This window comes from Crinia signifera, chromosome 6 (genome assembly GCF_055691185.1).
Source record: "Crinia signifera chromosome 6, ASM5569118v1, whole genome shotgun sequence".
NCBI lineage: Eukaryota > Metazoa > Chordata > Amphibia > Anura > Myobatrachidae > Crinia > Crinia signifera.
Genome location: NC_139222.1, coordinates 217,099,258 through 217,119,523, shown reverse-complemented (window position 1 = coordinate 217,119,523; position 20,266 = coordinate 217,099,258). Strand labels below are relative to the sequence as shown.

General features: G+C 43.4%; 1 protein-coding gene and 3 non-coding genes across 4 annotated transcripts in view; 1 reads left to right on the top strand and 3 right to left on the bottom strand.

The window, feature by feature from the left end:
* Positions 1 to 116: 116 nt before the first annotated feature.
* LOC146011945 (U2 spliceosomal RNA) lies at positions 117 to 307 on the bottom strand. The gene has a single exon (XR_014445123.1). It is a non-coding gene; the product is annotated as a U2 spliceosomal RNA (small nuclear RNA).
* A 1,355-nt stretch (positions 308 to 1,662) lies between these two features.
* On the bottom strand, positions 1,663 to 1,853 carry LOC146011943 (U2 spliceosomal RNA). The gene has a single exon (XR_014445122.1). It is a non-coding gene; the product is annotated as a U2 spliceosomal RNA (small nuclear RNA).
* Positions 1,854 to 3,208: 1,355 nt separating this feature from the next.
* LOC146011942 (U2 spliceosomal RNA) lies at positions 3,209 to 3,399 on the bottom strand. Its single transcript, XR_014445121.1, has one exon. It is a non-coding gene; the product is annotated as a U2 spliceosomal RNA (small nuclear RNA).
* A 16,301-nt stretch (positions 3,400 to 19,700) lies between these two features.
* LOC146008963 (cytochrome P450 2C20-like) overlaps positions 19,701 to 20,266 on the top strand; it is a 111,162-nt gene continuing 110,596 nt past the window's right edge. The window contains exon 1 of the mRNA XM_083148842.1: positions 19,701 to 19,844. The gene's annotated coding sequence lies outside the window, so the exon portion shown is untranslated. The remainder of the gene's footprint in view (positions 19,845 to 20,266) is intronic.

The window sequence follows — 20,266 nt, the reverse complement described above, 5'->3', positions numbered from 1 at the left end:
GGGTTAAACCTTGAAGCAGCAAATGCATGCATTTCTAAATACAAAGGTGCACAAACAATTGATACTCCAAATCAAGTGCCAGGAATGGAAATAGTCTTTTTTTGGATAACAGATTAGGAAGGTGCACCGGTCCTGGAAGTACTGCAATACCAGGTCAATGCGTGGAGTGGACAGAGCAAGCTCTTCTTCCATCTCCCTGTTCTAAAAATCCATTTAATATATGGCCCCCAGATAGGGGGCGTATCAGATATTAAACTGATAAGAACAGATACTACACTTGATCTTAGCCAAAAGGCCGAGAAGCGATAACCCGAATGGGGTCCCAGCAAAGCGCGCAAACCGGAATTCGGCCACCAACACTGGTGGAGAAGAGATCAGCACCACGGACACATCTAACACACACACATCACTTCTTTGACGTTGCAGTCTGAAAGATACCAGGCTGTACGGCAGGTATGAATAGGACTTGAAGTGCTGGACAGGGACCGGAGGACGAGTAGCCATCCAACTGATTTTGTGATTAGGTCGTCGGCGGGCGGGCAGGGTGCCTCAGCTGGGTAGGAGGCCAAATTTGCATGTGCTCCGCCCCGTCTGTTGACGTCGCGTCAACAGACACACACCCACTAGGCAGACGACCAACAGGCAAGCAGCAGCAGCCAGCTGTCTCCTCGCTCTTTGCTGCCGCATGCCTGTGTCCCTGACGAACTGCTGCTGAGTAAATCAATCAGCTAGCTGCTGCAGAGGAGAAGGAGGAATCTTGCACAATCAGGTGCAATGACGGCTTTCCTGTTTTGAGCCCATTCAGCAGCAGTAGTAGTAGACAGTCAGATGGACAGGCATTCATGTGGCAGGACCCTTTGTGTGACATCACAATCTGCCCTCTATGACATCACAAGCTGCTCACTCGGAATCCGGCGGAACCTGACAGCCAGACAGTCACTTGGAACAGACAGGCAGACAGGACAGTCATGTGTAGGTGAGCTGGGTGGGCCAATGTTTTCTTTTATTGGCAGTTACCACCCAAATGATGGTCCGAAGAAGGTAAGTGATACTTTTTCTAAATCCCCCTCTCAATGATCATCAATTGTTGGGCTTGGAAAAAAATGGAAGAGGAAAAAAAATTCCCAAAACAAAAGAGAATAAAGAGGAAAAAAAATTCCCAAAACAAAAGAGAGAGAAAAGAGAGCGCAAAAAGAAAAGAAAAAAAATATATAAGAGATCAAGAAAAAAAAAAAAAAACAAGCCATTTCAAATCGAGAGGGAGGGGGTCCAAAAATTCCATTGCTTTGATCCAGTTGATGTTTCCGTGGTAAGATCGTAGGTAAGTCACATAGCGTTTGCATATTTATTGGGAGGTCGCAGCGATTGATAAGTCCTTTAATTTAGGCAGGCTTCCGGTCTTTTGGCTAGGCCGCATATGCTGATATCAAGTGTAGTGTCACGTCAAGTAATTAACTGCCTCGATTCCAGAAAGTACAATTCAAGGAGTCAAGAAATAGTCACAAAATGATACACTGAGGCAGGATTTGAAAGTATTTATGCACAAGGGTTAAACCTTGAAGCAGCAAATGCATGCATTTCTAAATACAAAGGTGCACAAACAATTGATACTCCAAATCAAGTGCCAGGAATGGAAATAGTCTTTTTTTGGATAACAGATTAGGAAGGTGCACCGGTCCTGGAAGTACTGCAATACCAGGTCAATGCGTGGAGTGGACAGAGCAAGCTCTTCTTCCATCTCCCTGTTCTAAAAATCCATTTAATATATGGCCCCCAGATAGGGGGCGTATCAGATATTAAACTGATAAGAACAGATACTACACTTGATCTTAGCCAAAAGGCCGAGAAGCGATAACCCGAATGGGGTCCCAGCAAAGCGCGCAAACCGGAATTCGGCCACCAACACTGGTGGAGAAGAGATCAGCACCACGGACACATCTAACACACACACATCACTTCTTTGACGTTGCAGTCTGAAAGATACCAGGCTGTACGGCAGGTATGAATAGGACTTGAAGTGCTGGACAGGGACCGGAGGACGAGTAGCCATCCAACTGATTTTGTGATTAGGTCGTCGGCGGGCGGGCAGGGTGCCTCAGCTGGGTAGGAGGCCAAATTTGCATGTGCTCCGCCCCGTCTGTTGACGTCGCGTCAACAGACACACACCCACTAGGCAGACGACCAACAGGCAAGCAGCAGCAGCCAGCTGTCTCCTCGCTCTTTGCTGCCGCATGCCTGTGTCCCTGACGAACTGCTGCTGAGTAAATCAATCAGCTAGCTGCTGCAGAGGAGAAGGAGGAATCTTGCACAATCAGGTGCAATGACGGCTTTCCTGTTTTGAGCCCATTCAGCAGCAGTAGTAGTAGACAGTCAGATGGACAGGCATTCATGTGGCAGGACCCTTTGTGTGACATCACAATCTGCCCTCTATGACATCACAAGCTGCTCACTCGGAATCCGGCGGAACCTGACAGCCAGACAGTCACTTGGAACAGACAGGCAGACAGGACAGTCATGTGTAGGTGAGCTGGGTGGGCCAATGTTTTCTTTTATTGGCAGTTACCACCCAAATGATGGTCCGAAGAAGGTAAGTGATACTTTTTCTAAATCCCCCTCTCAATGATCATCAATTGTTGGGCTTGGAAAAAAATGGAAGAGGAAAAAAAATTCCCAAAACAAAAGAGAATAAAGAGGAAAAAAAATTCCCAAAACAAAAGAGAGAGAAAAGAGAGCGCAAAAAGAAAAGAAAAAAAATATATAAGAGATCAAGAAAAAAAAAAAAAAACAAGCCATTTCAAATCGAGAGGGAGGGGGTCCAAAAATTCCATTGCTTTGATCCAGTTGATGTTTCCGTGGTAAGATCGTAGGTAAGTCACATAGCGTTTGCATATTTATTGGGAGGTCGCAGCGATTGATAAGTCCTTTAATTTAGGCAGGCTTCCGGTCTTTTGGCTAGGCCGCATATGCTGATATCAAGTGTAGTGTCACGTCAAGTAATTAACTGCCTCGATTCCAGAAAGTACAATTCAAGGAGTCAAGAAATAGTCACAAAATGATACACTGAGGCAGGATTTGAAAGTATTTATGCACAAGGGTTAAACCTTGAAGCAGCAAATGCATGCATTTCTAAATACAAAGGTGCACAAACAATTGATACTCCAAATCAAGTGCCAGGAATGGAAATAGTCTTTTTTTGGATAACAGATTAGGAAGGTGCACCGGTCCTGGAAGTACTGCAATACCAGGTCAATGCGTGGAGTGGACAGAGCAAGCTCTTCTTCCATCTCCCTGTTCTAAAAATCCATTTAATATATGGCCCCCAGATAGGGGGCGTATCAGATATTAAACTGATAAGAACAGATACTACACTTGATCTTAGCCAAAAGGCCGAGAAGCGATAACCCGAATGGGGTCCCAGCAAAGCGCGCAAACCGGAATTCGGCCACCAACACTGGTGGAGAAGAGATCAGCACCACGGACACATCTAACACACACACATCACTTCTTTGACGTTGCAGTCTGAAAGATACCAGGCTGTACGGCAGGTATGAATAGGACTTGAAGTGCTGGACAGGGACCGGAGGACGAGTAGCCATCCAACTGATTTTGTGATTAGGTCGTCGGCGGCGACGACGACGGATGCAAAAGCACCGTCTATGTTAAGTTAAAGGAGAAACATTTTCAAAATTTATACTTTCAATTCAGATGGTGAATAAGTTATGGAGACTTTTAACATTGATAAACACTTAATTTACATTATATTTTGCTATGCAAAGTTAAACATTAATATGGTCTATGCTAAATTGAAATGATTATTGCACTATTAAACTTGGTTTATTTGTTATAGACCTTCTTTAATTTGTTTAAGAAATAAATAAAGAAATGTATACTGTTTAAGAAGACTATGATGTCATAACATATTTTCATAAATAGTCTCCATTTCATTAACAAGAATGAAATCAATATAGTCAGGTTTTAAAAGAATATTAGCCAAACTGAAAAGTCATATAATGAAACTATTTAATTTGTAAAAATGCACATATGGTTGGTTGTTTGTTATGTGACATTGAATATGTTTTATTGTGAAGGCAATATTCACTAAGTTACATTCTAGGGATGGCTATTGTTGCAATCACCTTATATGGTTGCTATTGATGCCAATCATTAATTTGCCATGGGTACTGCTTAACTTTCCAATGGATGAACTTTGATATTTTTGCATATCGATGGACATCCATTGTGAGGTATTGGCATGTGAGCCAATCAATACATTGAGGGTGTGGCTTCGTGGGTGTCAGGGCCTGGACCTATGCTAATTGTAACAGCACTTCCAAAAAAATATTAATAAATAAAACCCATTTTGCTTTTCCATCAGTGGAGGGAGATTCTACCCCATCAGTGGCAAAAGTATTAGACACCGGCCGTAAACCATCGATTTAAAATCATCGATGGATGATGGCCATACCTAGTAATAGATGGTATTTAATAGCTGTGACCAGATATGATTCCATCTATGAAGTTCATTACTATACAGGGTTTCATACTCATTATACTAGGGCTTGCTATGGTCAAATGCCCCTTGCATTATACAAGGTTGGGACACGAGTGTACATGGATACAAAGACACAGTTTATACACTTGTATACACTATGACCAATCCAATTTAGAGCTGACACAACATTATAAAGTGTAAACATCATACAGTTTAAGAAAAAGATGAGAGATAAAAAATTTATATACAGTATGTTTGGAAGTGAACAATCTAACATCACACTGATCGATCCACAGAGTAACCACATAGAAAAGACAAGAACCTTGCCTGCCATGAATTAGATTCGTTACGTCTTTATTGTCATCACCACATTTAGGATGAAAATTTCAGTTTAGCATCCATCCAAATACCTACATATAATAAAATATAAAAATGATCCACAGACAATTTACAATAAAACTTAAGTCCCCATTACATTACCCTCCCCGTGACACAAACTAGCATTTAATTCTAAAATGGCCCTAGGTAATAAAAAAAGATTACTCATCCTACTGGTCCTATTCCTTAGCCAACTGAACCGTCTAGCCGAAGGCAGTTATACCTACAGCCCATTAGCCGGGTGGCTTCCATCTTTTAAGATATTATGCACCATACAAGCTTCAGCAGAATATCATCGGCAGAAGGGAGAGTAGTACCCAATATCCATTGGGACAATTTAATTACCCACCCGCAGGATTAACTTCCATTATGAAACGTCAGAATGCTTTCCACTGCACAACGATATAAATTTACCAAAATTAGCAGTGGCAATTGTTGTTTTTTCAGCATTCTGAGGAAAAAAGGCATTGATTGGCCTTTTTTAACATGACATAGATGACCATGTTAAATCCTCAGAGCTATAAATGAAGTGCTCCAGAATTTAAAAATAGAAACTTGGTCAACATTTGTCCCATTAATCTGTACCGACAAGCATATTTCAAAGAAATTCTACCACAATCTCTTTTGATTTACTTGCGTTGAGAAAGAGATTATTGGCACTACACAACTCAGCCAAATGCTGAATCTCCTCGCTGTATGCTGCTGTTTCTTCGTCGTTATCAATGATTACTATTAATGTTGTATCATCGGCAAATTTAGTAATGATATTTGAATTGTAAACCGGTTTACAGTCGGTCGTAAAAATAGAATGAAGAAATGGACTTGATACACAGCCTTGCGATACCTCCCACCCCCCACCCCCCCCCTCCCCGCAGTATTCAGCGTCACTACATCGGAGGTATTCACACCTGCTCTAACCCTCCCCTGCTCTACTTTTATTATCCAGATGTGATGATGCTGAATGCAATGCTTCTATTGCTGCGGTAAGCGAACTGAAATGGATCCAAAGTAGGTGAAAGCCAAGCTTTTAGATGGGCTAACACCAACCTTTAAAAGCACTTCATAATTATCGGTGTAAGAGCCACAGGATGGTAATCATTCAATTCATTCCAATTCATCAGGATGGAATATTTTGGCACCAGGGTAATAGTAGTGCTTTTAAAGCATGCCAGAACAATCGACGAAGATAAGGACATATTGAAAATATCAGTAAATACCCCCGACAACTGCTCAGTGCATGCCCTCAGCACCCGTCCCAGTATGCCATCCGGACCAGCAGACTTATTTGCGTAAATTTGGTTTAACCAGCTAGAACCTCAGCAGATACTAATTCAAAAGGTTGTGAGCTTATGAAGTGCAGTACTGGTTCTTTTAGGTTTGTTTAGTTATTTTACATATAAAACCCACCCTCAATACCAGCTTTACACTTCTCTAAATCAACTACAAACCCACTGCAGGTCCATACAAATCGCGTCCATCGCATCTGATTGTATGCCTTCAGTTAAGGCATACAATCAATTAAATCAGGCACCCAGATATTACACAAGTACCAACTTTCCAACACAATGTCTAGCTAGGAACACAATCAATATGTTAACAAATATTGTTCAAATGGTCAACATTCAAAAAGTAAAGGTCAACATGTTCAAAAAGTCAACAGCAAAAAAAAAAAAAATTGTAAAAAGGACAACTTAAAAACAGTCAAGATAAGTTTTTAAAGTAAACATTGGACAGAGTTACATGATTTGTTCATGATATTTTTGGGGGTACTTAAAAGGAACAAGCTTTCTAATTCACGTGCATAGAGCTACAACATAAAATTGTGACTAAAGCTTGGCAAGCTTATGAGGTTTTTACAGCATAAAAAGGAGGGGTGGGTAAAAATAAAGTCAATTCTCTGCACAGTATGCACAGGATACGATCAAATGTTCAACCATAAGATGTCATCACTCATTAGGTCGACACAAATGGGTGGACATACAGGAAGGTAGACAGGGGCCTAGGTCAACAGGGGTCTAGGTCGACATGGCCATAGGTCAAATCATGAAGAGGTAAACATTTATTTTTGACTTTTTTTTTTTTTACCCAACATGTGCCTACAGGAAGTATTTCATGCCCCACGATCCACTACTGCATGGAGATAAGAATAAAATAGCATACCTCCCAACTTCTGTCAGTATGAAATAGGGACACCGTCCGAAAAGGGGCGGAGCGTATGCAAATGAGGGTGCGGGTTATGCTAATTAGCCGCAACCTCATTTTCATACGAGAATACACGCTGTGCGCATGCGCACAGCGTCTATTTTACTAGATTGGGGGGTCTCCCAACTGTCAACCCCCGCGCAGCGGGACAATGCCTGCCGCGGGTGGGGCAGCGGGACAATGCCTGCCGCGGGTGGGACAGCGGGACAGGACCCGAAACTCGGGACTGTCCCTCTAAAATCGTGACAGTTGGGACTCTAAAATCGTGACAGTTGGGAGGAATGAAATAGTGTGCCAAGCGCAGCAAGCCACCGTGCCCTAAGCATTGCGAGTGCAGCAAGCGATGCAAGTGGATGTGGTGGTGGTACACTTAAACTTGTGTCCACCTAGTCCCTCTGTGACCTGGTCATGAATTGTAAAAAACGATTCAAAGACATTCACACTACAAATGGATTGGCTCTGAACTGGGTAGGACACTGCTTTTAACACGTTTTTAATTACTGGTATTTTAAAACCATTAAATTCGCTATGGACCTTTCACATTACAGCTAGAAATGTTTTAAAAACCGTTTTAAAAACCATTTTAAATGAGCAATATACAATGTTTTACCTGTTATGTAAAAGGAATATAATTTGGAGTCCATGCTAACCAATGTAAGGATAGACACAAACAATCCCATGAAAACCTAATTTCAACCTTTTGAGCCATTTTGACCCTGTCAGCAATTAGTTAATGACCTTTTGATTGTAAAGACTGCAAATCTAAAGGCCAATTTCAGAAAATAAGCCTTAACCTTAGCTGGAATGGTGGTTATCCGTTTTTGTTGGAATTAAATCACTCGGGCACCCAAGACTATATCAAAAATAAGTATTATGACAGCTCAACCATATGGAAGATTTACAAATCTTGCTGGCTGACACTAGGCACAAGATTATTAGCAAGCCACCACATAAAAAGAAAGTTTTTAGATCTTTGGGCCACAGCATGCCACACACCCACAACATTCAATGTGCCTCCTTAAAGTATAGGATATAATGTGACCCCCTTCCCTATATTATAGAGAATAATGCTGGGGTAGCCTAGTCCTCGAGACCTACCAACAGTGCATGTTTTGCAGGTCTCCTCACAGAATCACAAGTGAGATAATTAGCTCCATCTGTGTATCTTTTAAAATGTGTCAGTGCTTAATGAGTGCAGCTGCTAGGTTGTCTGGAGAATCTGAACTGTTGGTAGCTCTCAAGGGCTAGGGTTGGCTACCACTTGAATAATGTGACTTATCTCCTCCTTGTAGTATGCTCCTTGTTGTATAGAATATAATTAACATCACCCTCCTTTTGTAGCAATTGGAAGCTAACTAACACACACACACACACACACACACACACACTCACACACACACTTTTCATGCCAAACAATGACCTATTTCATGTACACTTCTATGCATCATGCAAGGAAGGTAACTGCCATGCAGCCTCCTAGTGGGTAACCCTTAGGTGCATGCTAATTTTTTGGCATAGATCTTCCAGCAGCTTCTTTCAATCAGCACTCTCAAATAACAATCTCAGTCATATGAAGACTTACCTCTGCCGTTAGCTAGACAGTGCTTAGACTGCCCAACCTTACTGGCTCAGAAACACACCGGTGGATAGAGTTTCCTCTAATGTTTGATACACAGGATCCTCCAGGATAGAATGCTCCTCCATTAACAAACTGTGTCTTATATGCCTGGCTGGCAAACCCCCCTCTGCTGCCACAAAGTCTACTCAGGGGGTAGGGTTACACATTACAATACCATGTCAGCCAATATAGTGTACTAAAGACACATTTTACATTGACATACTCTAGTCTAATCTATTATCTCCAATATTACTGTCTGACCTAGATAAATTAATTTGCCTTGCAACTTCTTTAACATTCAATCAGGTATTGTTCTGCTACATTAACAGCAACACCTTTCACACCTCATACAATGGACTAGCATATGTGATACAAATGTTAATTACCTGGGCCCAGCTACCTGGCTCTCCCTCATTTCACACAGTATGGCAATGACCTCTATCTCTACAACACATAGAATATTGAAAGATATACCTAATATTGAAAGATATACCTGATAACTGTAAATAATAAGGAGAAATACCTGGTATGGTAATGGTAACAGTACATAAAACAGTGTAGTCCTGGGCACAAAGGCACGCGCACACTGCAATGAATTTTTTTGAAGTCGATTGGACGATTTACAAACAATATCAATTGGATGCGTTCCCACGAATCTATTAGTAAATCTTCTGGTCTTACATGATCATGCTGCATGATAGATGAGAAGATTTAGCAAAATATCCATAAGCGCACACATCGGATCTTTACATAAATATTTGGTAAAGATGTGCATTTGACTGAAATATTGTGTCAAGAACAGAAAAAAAAAAATTACAGGATAATTTATGAGCATCATCTTAGGAAAGCAGATCTTTCTATTGTGTGCCCACCTTTAGAATGAAGATTTTATAGTAGGTAAGTACAGGTTCAAGAGAACCAAGGCAGAGTAAAAAAAAAAGCTGGAAGCAAAGCGCAGTATTTTTAGTTACACCATTGCATACAGTTAATTTGCAGACCGACTGAATGGATCTGAATCAGCTACATAAGTAGGGTAGCTACTATCCTCTTCCACATAGCTTTAACTAGTGTTATTAAAGCAGGCACGTCCAAAGTCAGGCCCGGGGGCCAATTGCGGGCTGTGCTGTCTGTCATTTCTGTCTGTCATTTCAAAAGGCCGCCAGCTGGAAGCGGGCAGAGCATCAGATGTGGGAAGCACAACACAGGACACTAAAGGTGGGGCTTCCGGCTTCAGGTTGGCGTGGATAGTGGAATTAACTAGGTCAACAGCTGTTACGTCGACTAGTGTCATTGTGAACAGGTTCAGGAGTGTTTTGCACAGTGCACCCCTATGTATCCCTACACCCTACCAAATTCAGAAGCATTAGCGGCTGAATATAGATACCCCCCCTTCTTAGTGGCTTGCAAGGACTCGGGATTCAGACGCTAAAGCGTCTAAATTGTAGCGTGTACATTTCGGACACCCCCTTTGTCAGCGGTGCACAGGACTGCCTATTTATCTGTGGAACTAAAAGTACCACAGTGACCTGTCAGCGCTGGGCAGCTGATAACGTAGCTTACATATGTAAAGCAGCCACCCGATACACTGAGAACAGCTAGAGCAGCACAAGCACAGTTAAACAGAGCGTCTGGCAAGCTGCTAAGTTTCTGAGACAGACTGTGAAACTACACAAGTACCCATTATGTAAATTTTGCCTCAATCCATGTGGCATTATGTGAATTTTGGCTCATTCCGTTTGGCATCCTGCGTAAGGGGCAAGTATAATGGGGTCTAGTATTTTGTTGCATAATGTGTAGAAGTTGTATATGGTATGGTACACTACACTCCAGGACATGCACCCTGTTGAGTGAGTGGCCAAACCACTTTTCCAGAGCACATCTTCATCCTTCACTATTGTCACATGGTGGGTCTGCGTAATTTAAACACCAGGGCCTATTTTTTATTCCCATTCACAACATCTCTCTGCCACTCTCTTTGCATTTACACTGGCACCACTAACACCGCCCCTCCCCTCCCCTCCCCCCCACCCAAACCATCTTTTATCATGGTGCCACCCATAGGTGCCGATTCTGTGGGTGATTAAGGGCCCGAGCACCCACCGCCCGCCCGTGTCCCACTGCACTCCCTCCCTCGTGGCTGGCACAGGTAATGTGTGGGCATTTATGTACCTGCACTATTGGGGCAATATTTATGTATTTGGCACTGTTGCCATAATTTGAATATTGGAGACAACTGTGCTGCGTAATATAAATCAGTATTATTTTGTGGCCACTCACCTTTATTTTTGGCTTGAGCACCCACCAGCAAAAACATAAATCGGCACCTATGGTGCCGCCACCACCCCTGTCATTTTATCCTGGATCCGCCCCTGAGTATATACAAATGTTTTTGAAAGATCTTTTTTTTATATGTATTGGGAGTTATACCTCCTACATTTTCAAGAACTGTATTGTGCATCCACCCATGATTCAAAGGTTATTTTCCTAAGGAGTAGACTTGGGACAATCACCTAAAATCATTTAATATGCAATGTTAACCAATATAGCAGGAAGTATACTACAACAATTGTATTAGTATATCAATTAAACAGGTAATGAAAACAAAATAAAGTTTGATTGATAGTTTTATGCCATGTTCTCACTGTGAGTGAGAAATACATAGCTTTTCACCGGCATTGAAATGCCGGAGACGGCAGCGCTGGACCCCCGTTCTCACTGCAAGACAAATTGATAGGTGAAGAAGTTCTACCCGGGAATTTGCCTTTTAACACGGGTTTTTCGGCATTGTGAATGGGTCAACCAGTGTCTGCATACCTGGATCTCAGACACGGGTAAAAAAAGGGTTTTACCCGTGTCTGAGATCCGGGTATGCAACCCGTTCACACTGCCAAAAATCCTGTGTTAAAAAGAAAATTCCCGGGTCTACATGCTAGAGCCGGGAATTTGGCTGCAGTGAGAACGGGGTATCATTTATACTTTTCTTAAGGTTGCCACAGTGCGATTACTGTGCGCAATGCAATACGCGCTCCCGTGGACATCCCATCGCACAATTCAAAAAGTATGGGCAGAACATTTGGGTTGGGATCATTTGGTCAACAGCATGATGGTCGACAGTCATTAGGTTGACACCGTTAGATCGACATGGGAAAAGGTCGACATGGGAAAAGGTCAATATGTTTCTAGGTCGAATGGTCATTAGTTCGACAAGTCATTAGTTCGACAATGTTTAGGTAGACAGTGAAAAGGTCGACATGAGATTTTTCACTTTTTTTAACTGAATGTTAACACAGTCGACATGGACACAGTTTAAAGTGCACCGCTGCGCTCGGCACATTATTTTATTGTCCCGCTCCCTAGTGGATGGTAGGGCATAAAATTGCGCCTGTCTGCACATGTCGGCTAAAAAAAAACTGTGAAAAACCCTATTTCAACCTTTTGAATGTTGAACTAGACAATGTCGAAATAATGACCTGTCGAACTAATGACCTTTTCACTATGTAGACCTAATGACAGTCGACCATCATGCTGAAGACCAAATGACCGCATCCCGAACATTTATGCACACAGCTTTGCTTGTAGTAATTATTCTTTTTTGGATGAACTTTCTCAACTTTTGTCCACTTAATGAACCCTCCAATAACCATTTTCAAGCTTCCTTGAAGATATTTAACTTATGACCATCTACTTTGCAGTTTCACAATACCCATATCAACTCATACAACTCTACACACTCTCTCTCTCACAATATTAGTTTGCTGACAATATAGTTAAACAAAGGCAATTACATTTCAAAATGTTCTAGATATAAAATGATCACTTTTTTATTTTATAAAAGTGCACTTTATTTCCTCCAGGACACTGGGTTCAAGTAAAAGGTCTTTCAATGAAATTGTACATATCTTGCAAAGCATGTGAGATATGTACAATAAAAAACATCATGCACCATAACGGGAGAGAAATCATTAGATGGTTGCTGACCATCGAATTATTTTTATCACCTTTGGTAATAAAAGTGTAGACTGACTTTTATTCCAGCCGCTATATGCCCACACCAAACAGGCATCACCATGTCTACATTTTCAGGGGCAAACTCACCATTTTATGGGGACGCACATAAAATGATGCTCAGTGCTCACCGCTACTGCCTCCGAGTCCTGCAGCTACCTGAGTGTGAGGGGCAGAGCACAGCACACTCCTCTCACTCTAACCTCCTGCTTCTACTGGTGGATACTGCTTCTACTGGTGGCTGCCGGTACCCAGTGTGGAAACTATAACCCATCCAAGCCTATTAATTGCTCTTCCCAGTCAGATTTTTCAGGTTCTGTCTGACTTAGAGTTTTTCTGAGGGTATATTCCAACAGCTGGGACTCTCCCCCTTTGATGGACACTAGTAGCTTGTCTCTACTGTTCCCAGAACCAGAGATATCAGCCTTCCAGCAGCTGGTTACTGCTCCAGCTCCACACACACCTGGTATGTAGTTTTATATACTCGTTGGCAGATTACTCTGCCTCCTGAACTCTGATCTCCTGGTCCCCCCCAATACCGTTTGGTAGGTGGGATTCTCTAGTTTTTAATTCCCTCTAAAATCTAAGAAATCTATATCAGGGAACAGGAGATATCTGCAGTCAAGCAAGCTGTCCTCCCACCAGAACATTATGAATCCACTATACACCCCTCCTCTGCATATTAAACATCCTCTACCTACCACCCTGGAAGTTTTGTATCATAGCCCCTTTATTCAGCCCCATGCCCCCTTCTCCCACTATCTGTGCAGTAAAGGGGTATTTAGTGGAAATTACTGATACAGGCCCTACATGCTGAGGGGTTGATATAATACCCCCTACCACCCGCGGAACATCAAAGCTTGTCCCACCCCTACCACTGGAGGATCGGTAGGGGGCCCAATACATTGCTATGCCCAGGGGTCTACACTGCTGTTGACGCCCCTGTTATTATTATTTATATACATATGGTCTATCTATAATACTTTAACTGACCCGGCATATACTGGGTCACCTAAGTGTCCATCTCCATGCATTGTGTCCCTCCTGGAATGGGACATGTTAGGAGGTATGAACATGTAGCCCACCCACAGCAATGAGCAGGATAACCTTTCCTGGGCAATGAGCATGTAGCCCCCTGGGCAACAAGCAGGTTACCCCCAGTCAGGAAGCATGTTACAACTCAAACACCAGGACAATGAGCATGTAATCCCCCTAGCAAAGAGACTGTAATCTCTCATGGCAAGGATCATGTTAAACCACTAATGAGCAAGTAACCCCCTGGCAATGAGCATGTAACCACTTGGCAAGGAGCATGTAACCCTGGCAATGAGCATGTAACCACTTGGCAAGGAGCATGTAACCCTGGCAATGAGCATGTAACCACTTGGCAAGGAGCATGTAACCCTGGCAATGAGCATGTAACCACTTGGCAAGGAGCATGTAACCCTGGCAATGAGCATGTAACCACTTGGCAAGGAGCATGTAACCCTGGCAATGAGCATGTAACCACTTGGCAAGGAGCATGTAACCCTGGCAATGAGCATGTAACCACTTGGCAAGGAGCATGTAACCCTGGCAATGAGCATGTAACCACTTGGCAAGGAGCATGTAACCCTGGCAATGAGCATGTAACCACTTGGCAAGGAGCATGTAACCCCTGGCATCAGGCAGGAAACCCCTGGCATAGAGCATGTAGGTAGGCTGCACTTCTCTGGCATAATATGTAATAGGCATAACAGTGTGTGGCATAATGTGAAATAACCATTATAATGTGTGACATATGTATAATGTTTGTGAGGATATGAATTCTCGGATTACTCACATAAACACTTTAGTTAATGGAAAATGCTTGTTATTGTAAATATATACACACAGTACACTATAATATGAGCAATTGCATTTCAGTTTGTTGTCTCACTTACTAGCTCTCCACAGTGGTTTATGATACAGATGCCTGCAGTCTCCTGCTTCTGTCTGCCAACCGTATTCCTGTGTCCCCTGGCCTAAGATACTGTACAAGCTCACACAATGTGCTGCACAAAGTATTTTCCCTGCTGATGGCACACCAATGCCTAGTCAGTCCTGCACTCCAGAAGTCAAACTACTCTATCTGACTGTTCCCTGCAAAAATCCCCCATCCCTAGTCAGAGGAGCTCAGCTCAATGGTCTTATAACCAACAATGTCTTTTCATATTTTAACCAAATCAGTCAGGGTGTCAGAAATGAAGTGTGAGACAAGTTGTCTGGGTTATGTACACAATGGGATGTATAGGGTCAGATTATCTGCAGCTCCATAGATAAACTATTTACTAAACAAAATTACATCCGATGGTATAGTCAGAGGACCTAGAACAATGGGCTTATTTACAGTAAATAACACACTGGCCTGGACTTATTCTTATCTATTACATTGATCATATTGTAACCAAATAAACTAAACATTATGGGGCCTACAAATGGAGCAATTTAGGGACATATTTTAAGCAATCTCACTAGACCCACTAGATCACTTAGAAAATGCCCTACATCCCTCCATTTGTAGGGGCCATAACGATAGTGATGCGCGGCACCACTCATCACTATCACAACATGATGGATATTAATCGTCAAGGGCAGTGTTCCTACCAGAGAAGATTGGCCTTAATACCGTATATACTCGAGTATAAGCTCAGTTTTTAAGCCCTCAGTGGCTTTAATGATGTAGCCGCGGCTTAGGGAAGATGGCCGTGGCTACGGAACATGGCCACCAGCCTCCTGCACTGAGGACATGTATGGTGCAGGAGGCCTGGCCATTACAGAGTGGAGCAGGGCAGCGGTGGGTGGGCGCAGAAGGAAGTCAGCGGCGGCAGTGCACCCCCTCCCCCCGTGTAGCCACCTCCCCCTGTGTAGCTGGTCAGCGGCGCACCCCTACCCCACTTGAGCAGTTTGTCGCTGCCGCCAAGCAGGGCAACGGCGGACACACCATGAGGTCAGCAGCTGCAGCGCACCCCTCCACCCCGTGGAGCCAGACAGCAGCACGGCCCCTTCCCTACCTCCCTGGAGCAGTTCAGCGGCAGCTGCAACCCCTCCAGTACAGGGAATGCAGGAGGTCAGTAAAAGCCTGTGTTGTCCTATGCAGGGGGGGCAGCCTGTGGTGTCCTTTGCAGGGGGAGCAGCCTGTGGTTTCCTGTTATTATGCAGGGGGAGCAGCCTGTGGTGTCCTGTTGTTGTTGTTATTATTATTATACAGGGAAATTTACCAGTAGCTGCATTTCCCACCCTAGTCAATACATTTTCGTCGTTTTTGAGGTAAAATTAGGTGCCTCGGCTTATATTCGGGTCAACTTATACTCAAGTATATTCAGTATATATCTTAGTACACAATGCTGACACATTCATTTTTGTGCTCAGCAATCGTACTGTATGTTATAGCATCACTATGAATGCTCAGCACATCTCCACATGTTTAGGCCCCATTACAGATGTATCACAACATTCAGGTCATTTGGTGTTTACCTGGTTTGTGAATTCCTGTTGGTTCTGCTCTGCCTGGCTCTGCTCCATACTGCTAATAAACATGTGTTAAGGCCCCCATACACTTTTGAGAGTTTGTCAGATTTGACCCAATTCAGACAGATTGGGACAATTCATTTGACAAAATCTGATGGTGACTGACATGACAAGGTGCTCCCCCCTGTGCAGCCGCCACCCCACCATTCATATATTTGTTTGTACTGCGCATGCGCCAGTCCCAGTGCCTGTCATCATAGGACCGGCCCCAGGGAGGGGAGGGGAGGAGAGTGGCAGTGACAGGAGGTGAGTGGCAGTGACAGGGGAAGGGGGGTGCCTGGGTCCAGAGGCAGCCCCCCTCCCTCCCCCAAAAAGGTAAGAGCCGCCACTGAATCTAGTACATAAAGTATGTGCTGCACAGACTTTGTGTGATGTGCGATGTGAAATGAGTGGGAGCGCGCATCGCACCCAAAAAAACAGCAACCAATAAAACCGCACCGTGTACCTTTACGTTACCAGATTTCATAGTGGATTATATAAAATATTGATGCGATTCGTCCTCTAGATGTCACTGTTCTGCCATTAATAAGTACTACATATCATCCGAGCTACAGAAATCTAAACCTAAATGCATTTAAGTATGCAGAGCAATGTGGGTTGGGATCATTTGGTCTACAGTCATTAGGTCGACACCATTAGGTCGACATGGGAAAAGGTCGTCATGGGTCTCGGTCGACATGGGAAAAGGTTAACATGGTTCTAGGTTGAATGATCATTAGTTCGACAGGTCGTTAGTTCGACAGGTCATTAGTTCGACAATGTTTAGGTCGACAATCAAAAGGTTGACATAGGGGTTTTCAAAGTTTTTTTTACCTGAATGTAAACACAGTCGACATAGACACATTTTAAAGTGCACCTCATCCCCTCGCATCGCTCGCTGCGATCGCAATTGGTCGGGTACACTATTTTATTCTCCCACCACGCCCTAGTGGATGGTAGGGCATGAAATTCTACCTGTCGGCACGTGTCAGCTCAAAAAACAGTGAAGAAAACCATGTCGGCCTTTTGACTGACGACCTAGAAAATGTCGAACTAATGACCTGTCGAACTAACGACCTTTCCCTAGGTCGATCTAGACCCATGTCGACCTTTTCCCATGTTGACCTAATGGTGTCGACCTAATGACTGCCAACCATTTATTTATTATTTATTTATTTACAGTTTCTTATATAGCGCAGCAGATTCCGTTGCGCTTTACAATAGTAGACAGTGATAAAACAAACTGGGTAACAACAGACAGACTTGGAGGTAGAAGACCATTATGCTGTAGACCAAATTACCACACCCCCTGCTGCTTTGTGCGCTCTGTCTGTTGTAATGTCTGTGCGCATGCTCGGCGAGTTGTGTGCCCGCGCACGTGCACACAGCTTAGAGGGAACACTGATGAAGAGTTTTTGGAAGTTGACTATTGGCAGCCCAGGTAATAAGGCAAGTGCTCACAATGAGTAAATATATGGGGAGTTGCTTTTACTAATAATAGTCCAAAGCACTATTTATTAGGGTTTTGGAGGAGCGCTTTCAGCTATAGTTTAAACGGGTCTCGGGTCTGCACAGCAAAATGGTCCGTGCCAGGCAAAACCCGTCTTTTAACCCGGGTCAGAATGTTGGATTGCTGGACTCTAGAAATAGGCGCTGCTATATGTGTGTCAGATGGTGACTGTGTGCGCACGTGGTGCAGTCCTGCGGGCTTTTGCGCATGCCTGCTATGCACAGGCTGAGGGTGGGCTACACAGCGCACATACACAGCCACCATCGGACACACATACAGCAGTCCCGAGTGGTGGGCCAGTCAGGAGCTTTTCACTTGCTGCATGTGGCCCTCAGGCTGTCTGTAGCCCACCCCTGCAACAGGGCCTAGCCTGGCATTAACTGCACAAGGGCCAGGGTCAGGCGCAAGGCATAAGCATACCTCCCAACATGACCCATGCCAGGAGGGACACAATGCTCTGCTTCTGGACATTCCTCTTAATGTATGATTGCCATCACCTGTGTTGAACTGGTTTACTAATAAGAAAGGTATTTCACCACAGGTGATGGCAATTGTACATTAAGAGGGAAATCCAGGAGCAGAGCACTGTGTCCCTCCTGGAGAGGGTCATGTTGGGAGGTATGCATAAGAGGCACTCTCCCTACTCCATTACCTGTCCATGTTGCTGCCAGGCCTCCTGAGTATGGAGGAAAATGCTGGGACAGCTACAACACAACACAAATCACAACAGCTGTAGAATACAGAGGAGAGAGGTATTGGAGGGGGAAGAAGCGAGGGTTACATTTGGGTGTTTTATTGTTTCTGTGCTGGGAAAATACTGGCTGCTATATTTTTACACTACAATATAGATATCAGTTTAAAGAACACCCCCCACCCAAATCTAACTCTCTTTGCACATGATACATCAACCCCACCTGCAGTGCATATGGTTTTGTCCATTACAGTGATTGTGCCTTTCCGAGTGAATCAGAATAACCCCCATATTCCTTGGGGCAATATTAGTCTCTCAATGTGTGTGTGTGATACTGAACAGATGTATAAGAATAATTAATAAATATCCTAGTCCATAGAATGTTCATTTAATCAGCATTTACACCAACACTGCTGATTTAAGAACCAGACTAACATCTTGAATACACTGTACACTAGTGACCGTGATCAGCTAATCTAAGGCATGAGTCAATGTACATTGAACACTGACACTGAATAACAAACCACCAATATATAATTTGTCTCAGTGGACAGCAGCCTCCACACAGGCAGCATCAGTCCAGATGTACTCTTGGGAGTGACCCTTGTCTAAAGATAAGAGAGAAATATTGCCCAAGTCCATGAAAGTGGACAGACTTATGTATAAGCGGCCGGCTGCTAATTAAGACCACAGATAAAACTGCTATATACGAGTTTTTACACATAATCTACCAATAGTTTTTAAAAAATTTAGCTGTTGTAATAGATCATTATTTTTATGGTAAATAAATTATATTTTAGTAATTATTGTCTAAAGTGCGCCACAAACAGACTCTCCTCTTCCTCCTATTTCTAAACCCCTCTCCAGTGAACAGTCCCTCTCCAGTGAACAGTGGCTGTGACAGATCGATCAGCACACTTCGCTGGTGCATCGCTGTGTGCTTAGCGATCGTTCCATGTGTAAACTTTAGACACCAGGTTCAGACTTTTTTACTTTACATTATCTAATTATTGATCATTGAAAACTGTTGTTATAAAGTATGCCTGTAGATTAACAAAGAAGGTGGGACTTGCTATTAGAATAAATATGGTAATGTATTACCATTCTGCTAGTCTTTACAAAGTTTCCTGTTGCCTAGGAGATGAAACTCATTGACGTCACTTCCACCACCTGAGCACCGCCTTACCCTTGTCCCCAGCAGTCCATTTACACTGAGTTAGCAGCTCAGAGAAGAACTACTCATTCACATGCCTGCAGCTTCTTTGATGACAGCAGCAGTGTGAATAATTACACAAAGGAACAGCCAGGCTCCACGTCTTGCTGAGGGTCATTAACCTTCACTAACTTTAGGGGCTTTGATGTCCATGCTGAAGTAGTGCTTTCCAATCCACCCTTCACATCAGCGTGTCCACGCTTTAAGGTATATACCCGATACAGAATAATTGGGTGAATATTTACTATCTATGAGAAAGAAATACAGAAAAGTGTGACTTGCATTTATATTGCTGCTTACACTAACATTGCTGCTAATTAATTGATGCAACCTCTAGGAGAAGAATGGGGCTTATCTAAAGCCCCGTACACACGGGGGAGATATATTGCTCAGCCATATATGGCTGAGCAATATATGGCTGAGCAATATATTGCTCAGTTTCTACTTTACATCAGCGACCAGAGATGGTCGCTGATGAAAAAGAAACTGCCGGGGGAGCCCGGCAGTGGTAATCAGCTGGTCGCAGGGTCATGTTCCTGCGACCAGCGATCACTACAGGGGTAAAAACGGGAGCGCGCACCCGGCGATATATCGCCGGTGCACACTCCCATCGTGGGCAATATGGTCGC